Here is a 5,760-nt window from a genome sequence, read left to right on the forward strand (position 1 = left end):
TCAACCTCGTGACAAAAGAGTCCTCAAGTCAGCATTAACCCGAATGCCACAAGGTCATGGACACATCGGCGATGGAGTTGTTAGGAGAAGCGAGCAGACTGAAACTGCTGATGCATGGACCCTAAAAAGTTATCTCTCATTTCGTGATGAAGGTAGTGGATTTGTAGATCTATCCGGACAACGAAGTACAGCAAATAAATCCGCAAGGTACCATGTCAGTTCATCCATATTGCATCCATATGGCCACCGGGGACAGTGTTGGGAAAGTTCATAGTTCGGTTCACAAATTTTAAAATGAACTTGTTCAGTTCATTCTTCATAAGTGAAATTATTCCAAAAATGAAACCGAGCTCAGGGAAATGCAGGTGTGTACGTTGCCTCTGCTTAGAAAAGCCTTCCAAGAATTCTGTAAGAAGGACTTTGACATGTGTAATTTATGACACAAGGAGGCGTTTCAACTTTAAGCTCACAGCTGCACAGACCAGCGCCAAAGAAAAAGCTCAAGGAAATCCCATTAATTACTTCTGAAGTAGCATTTTATGCTCATCATCGTCTTAAATCTCATTTGAACACACCCGACAATGTCTTTGGGGACACAAAATGAGAAAAGGTGATACATGTCCTGCTGTCAGGATCACCAGGCTGCAATGGACGCAGAGAGAGCACATAAAGTACATAATATAAAAAATCAACCCTGATTTTAAGTTCCCAAGAGGGCAAGTATTATTTATGTATATAAATGTATTATTTATTCATATAAATGCCGGTCCGCGAAAATATTTCTGACACGTAACCGGTCCGTGGTGGTCTATTTGCTTGTGAGCTGTTCCATAAAACCATATATATTCCATTTGATGGAACCGAGGGTTCCTGTAGTGGTTAGTGCTCTGGACTTTCCCCTCAGCGACACGGGTTCAATTTCCAGTGAGACCTAAATTATTTTATCATAGAAAAATTTGCTATACAGTTGCTCGTGTGCTACCCCATTTAACTACTCTTTGCTTGTGAGCTGCTCCTTAAAACCATATATATTCCATGGAAGTTAAACGACGGTTCCATAGTGTCGTGGTTAGTACTCCAGACTCTCCCCCAAGCGACCCAGGTTTAAATCCCAGCGAGGCCTAGAATCTTTTATAATAGAAAAATATGTAACACAGTTGCTCGTGTGCTGCCCCATGTAACCATTTATAACTATTTGCTTGTGAGCTGATCCATAAAAGCATATATATTCCACCCAAATTAAATGAGGTTTCAATAGTGATGTGGTTAGTCCTCTGAACTCTCGCCCCAATGGCCTAGGTTCAAATTCCAGTACAAACCAAAATGTTTTATTATAGAAAAAATTGCAACACAGTTGCTCGTGTGCTGCCCCATATAACATAATAATTTTGGGGTAGTTGTATTGTTTAATGTGTATGGGTTATTTCCACTGGATGTTAAAAAAAAAAAAAAAACGTATCATTGTGTGTGTGGGGGGGGGGGATTCGTTGAACGATTTGTTTGAACGAATCTTTTGAGTGAACGGATTCTAAAGATTCGTTCACCTAAAAGAACTGGAATGCACATCACTACTGCAGGGTATCCATTCAAACATGTTCGGTGTTCGAAGTTTCAACGGATAGTCCGAAGCAACCCTTTCCACAGTAGTCACCATGACAGCCACCTGGTGGCGTCAGTGTGCCGAGCGCCGTTGGACGATCAGGAGAAGAAGATTTGAATTGACGGCTGTGACGTCAGGGCTTTAGGTAAATTGAAGACAGGTGTGTTAAGGGGAGTTATCATATGCAGGTGCCACCGAGCGCGTGGCGGCGGACGGTTTCTCAGGTAAGCTCGCATGCTAGCAAATGTTTGTCGTCTCCTGCCGTTTTTCACGACGGACGCCGTGTTTGTTGCATGATTTTCGCGCTCAAGGGGAGTTCTCAAATGCAGGTGCCACCGAGCGCGTGGCATTTTCTCAGGTAAGGGAGCAAATGTTTGTCGTTTCTTGCCGTCTCTCACGACGGACGCCATGTTTTCACACGGCGACTGTAGGCGTCGAAGTTAACTGGAGACCGCAAGGAGAGTTTTCTAATAGGCCCCAAAATGTGTGGTTTGTTGCCTTTTCTCACAAGCTTTTTTTTATCTTGTTTGTCGCAGGATTGTCGTACTCTCGTGACTCGGCAACGTCACGTCCACCGCGACGGTGGGCCTGGAGGTAAATTGTAGACCGCAGGCAATTTAGCCCGTGAGCAAATGTTTGTAGTTTCTTATGATGCCATTTATTATTTCTTGCAGGATTTTGCTGTCTAGGGAGTGCTTGAGGTTTGGGCACGGCACTTTGCGTCGCGGCGTTGCGCGTTTTGGTGGTATTTTAAATGTCTTTCGCGTTTTTTTTTTTTTTTTTTAAATGCTGGCCAGCATTTTTTCATTCGTTTGTTTGTAGAAGGTTCGTAAATGATGCCGCCGATAAGCGCGTGTTTGACTATAGGATATGTTAGTTTGACTCTAGTCAACTAAACCACTTTTATATTATTTTATATTATGCGTGTGCCATTTCCATGTTATGCAAACTGATAAATGTACCGAATTTGTTACGTCATGTCCAAATCAGAGCAAATCCATTCAAAGATGGCGCCCGCCCGCTCTCGTTCCGTTACGCGACAAACATTTGCGCGGGTTATTTTCTCCCGTTTTGGACGCCGCCAACCTGGATCATCTGTCCAATGTGAGGTGAGTTGATGAATGATGAAATTAAAATATGAATTATAACCCTGAATTATTATAATTTACTACAATATGATATATTTTTCAACTGCAAAACTCTACTTAGTATGTATGAAATTAAAATATCTATTTTTGTTGCAATAACTTCTGTTTGTCTTTTGTAGCACTAGAAAAGGCTGCCCAGCCAGCATCCTTCTATACAAAGCAAGCCGGAGGCTCTTGAGGAGCTATTTCAGTGATGCTGAGGACACTGAGGAAGAGTAGTCCTAAATCAGGTGAAAACCTGTTTTTGTCAAGTTTTAGCTTCCCAACACACAATGGTTGTCGAGTTTTAGCTTCCCAGCACACAATTAATGACTGTCTCTGTGTTATTGTAGGCTGCAAGAGGAGCTGAATGGGAAAAGTATAATTCCATATGAAAAGGCACAATGGCCAATCCAAAGGAGCAATGGCCAATCCAAAGGAGCAATGGCCAATCCAAAGGAGCAATGGCCAATCCAAAGGAGCAATGGCCAATCCAAAGGAGCAATGGCCTATCCAAAGGAGCAATGGCCTATCCAAAGGAGCAATGGCCTATCCAAAGGAGCAATGGCCTATCCAAAGGAGCAATGGCCTATCCAAAGGAGCAATGGCCTAGCCAAAGGAGCAATGGCCTATCCAAAGGAGCAATGGCCTATCCAAAGGAGCGATGGCCTATCCAAAGGAGCGATGGCCTATCCAAAGGCGCGATGGCCTATCCAAAGGCGCGATGGCCTATCCAAAGGCGCGATGGCCTATCCAAAGGCGCGATGGCCTATCCAAAGGCGCGATGGCCTATCCAAAGGCGCGATGGCCTATCCAAAGGCGCGATGGCCTATCCAAAGGCGCGATGGCCTATCCAAAGGCGCGATGGCCTATCCAAAGGCGCGATGGCCTATCCAAAGGCGCGATGGCCTATCCAAAGGCGCAATGGCCTATCCAAAGGCGCAATGGCCTATCCAAAGGCGCAATGGCCTATCCAAAGGCGCAATGGCCTATCCAAAGGCGCAATGGCCTATCCAAAGGCGCAATGGCCTATCCAAAGGAGCAATGCTATATCAAGTCAAGAATCAAGCACGCTGCAAAAGTCAACATGTGCGGATCATGTGCCCAGGAGGGGGCAGTGTGGTTGCCTTTGGTTATGGGTGCACGACGGAAAGGTTGCAGGTGTGGACAGTGTTTGGGGGTCTGACGGTTGGTCTTGCTTAAGAGGTTGTGGCTTATCTGGATCCAGCGGTGTCTTGTGCTTGGTTGCCATTGACGGCTCACTTGGGGGAGGAAATGGTGACTTGGATGGAGACAAAACTGAACTTTGACGCGGAGCCCAATGTCCAAGCTTGCCATATGACTTGTACCATTTTGTCTTTTTTTAACCTGCCACTGTCGTGCTTGCTGCGTTCTTTGTTCTCCCCCATTGGTGTAGGGTGGCGTTGGAGCGAGCCGATCCCGAATATCCAATTTTGCAATTTGACTTGTACCATTTTGTCTTTTTCTAACCTGCCACTGTTGCACTTCATCTAACCCTAACGTACCACTACTGTGGTACTTGCGTTCTTTGTTCTCCCCTAGGTGTAGGACAGCATTGGAGCGAGATGGTAACATTTTGTCTTTTTCTAACCTACCACTGTCGTGCTTGATCTAAGCTGTGTCCTTTGTTCTCTAGGTGTAGGGGGCGGTGTTTGGGCGAGCCGGTCCACGAGGAGGACTTAATGATGCGAGCAGCGCCCAACTCATTGCATGTTCTGCTATTTGCAGGCCGGACGCAAAAGGGGGGGGCGCACGGCCCGCTCCGACCCGGCGACGGTCACCAATAGTAGCTAGCCGCTGTGATCAAGTAAGCAAGTGACCGACAACTTGGGGTGCTCTTTGAGTTTCTAACATTTGTTTCGGTTTCTGCAGATGGCGACCGGGATGTGACACGATCTGACCAGAGGTGAACGGACCGCTGTGGCATTGCTCTGAAGTCGCCGAGTTCTGAGGGAGACGCGCTTCCCTGGAGGCGTCGACCTGCGCAGCTTCAATGTGTGAAATGGATTTTTTTTTTTTTAAATTACACCAGCGGTGTCCCAATGTCTGCTTGAGGGCTGCATACTGAAACAAATTCAGAATTCTTTGACGCAAATTCATTAAATCAATCACGAAATGTTGCCATTGATATTTAGTGCTACAAAGCAGTGTTGTGTTCATTCGTGTGGTGTTGATCAAGTTGCCCCGAGGCTGCCATTTGGACACCAATGGTGACATGTGTGTAGGGCTGCACGTGTATTGGAAAACTGCCATATGGTGGTCTAGGTTATTGACATGCACTTTAAGACAGCAAAGATTTTTTTTTCATGTCTGTAATGAAAGATGTTTTCTTGCCTAACTATTTGTAATGAGTTAAGACGATTAGTCATTGATGTAAGTTAAAGTTAACTAATCTAACTGATCTCATTGCGATCAAATAGTTGACCTCCATCCAAGAATTTTGCACAACTTGCCTCAATGCAGTGGTCTGGCCCAATACTGCCATATCATTGATTTTCCAAAATGTTGTGCAGCCCTCATTGAGTGCCAAACGCGCAGCGACGGCAAGCGACCGCGCAGCGACGGCAAGCGCAAGCGACCGCGCAAGCGACGGCAAGCGCAAGCGACCGCGCAAGCGACGGCAAGCGCAAGCGACCGCGCAAGCGACGGCAAGCGCAAGCGACGGCAAGCGCAAGCGACGGCAAGCGCAAGCGACCGCGCAAGCGACGGCAAGCGCAAGCGACGGCGCAGCGAGACTTTTGTGCTTGTCTTGCAAGGTGGAAGAGACGATGGATGAAACGAAGAGCCGGTGGACGGAGGCCACCAGACCCACGATTGGTGAGCGGGTTGCAAAGGAAGGAATCACCCAAAGAAAGCAGTCGCCAAGTGTTGAAGAGGAGCCTGATGCATGACTGGCCAAGGCTGGCCAGAGGCGGTGACATGGCGCAATCCAATCTGCAAGCGTAGTGTACACACTTGTTGGTTTTAACTTGATTTCCTTATTTTTCTGCCTTTCAGCTGGCAGCGGATGGG

At 46.5% G+C, this 5,760-nt stretch overlaps 1 long non-coding RNA gene across 7 annotated transcripts in view; it reads left to right on the forward strand.

Annotated features, from left to right (window-relative positions):
* The first annotated feature begins 1,538 nt into the window (after positions 1-1,538).
* The window catches only part of LOC148391086 (uncharacterized), a 5,163-nt gene continuing 941 nt past the window's right edge, over positions 1,539-5,760 (forward strand). For 2 of the 7 annotated variants that reach the window (XR_015861485.1, XR_015861486.1), the window contains exons 1-6: positions 1,543-1,824; positions 2,137-2,194; positions 2,275-2,978; positions 3,081-4,555; positions 4,621-5,662; positions 5,746-5,760. The exon at positions 5,746-5,760 is cut by the window's right edge. This is a non-coding gene — a long non-coding RNA (uncharacterized LOC148391086). Of the gene's footprint in view, positions 1,959-2,136; positions 2,195-2,274; positions 2,979-3,080; positions 4,556-4,620 lie in introns of all 7 variants that reach the window. The other 5 variants (XR_015861490.1, XR_015861489.1, XR_015861487.1 and 2 more) reach the window with 5 other exon arrangements.

The sequence above is a fragment of the Syngnathus floridae genome, chromosome 11, assembly GCF_059516105.1.
Source record: "Syngnathus floridae isolate MCC-2025c chromosome 11, RoL_Sflo_1.0, whole genome shotgun sequence".
Lineage (NCBI taxonomy): Eukaryota > Metazoa > Chordata > Actinopteri > Syngnathiformes > Syngnathidae > Syngnathus > Syngnathus floridae.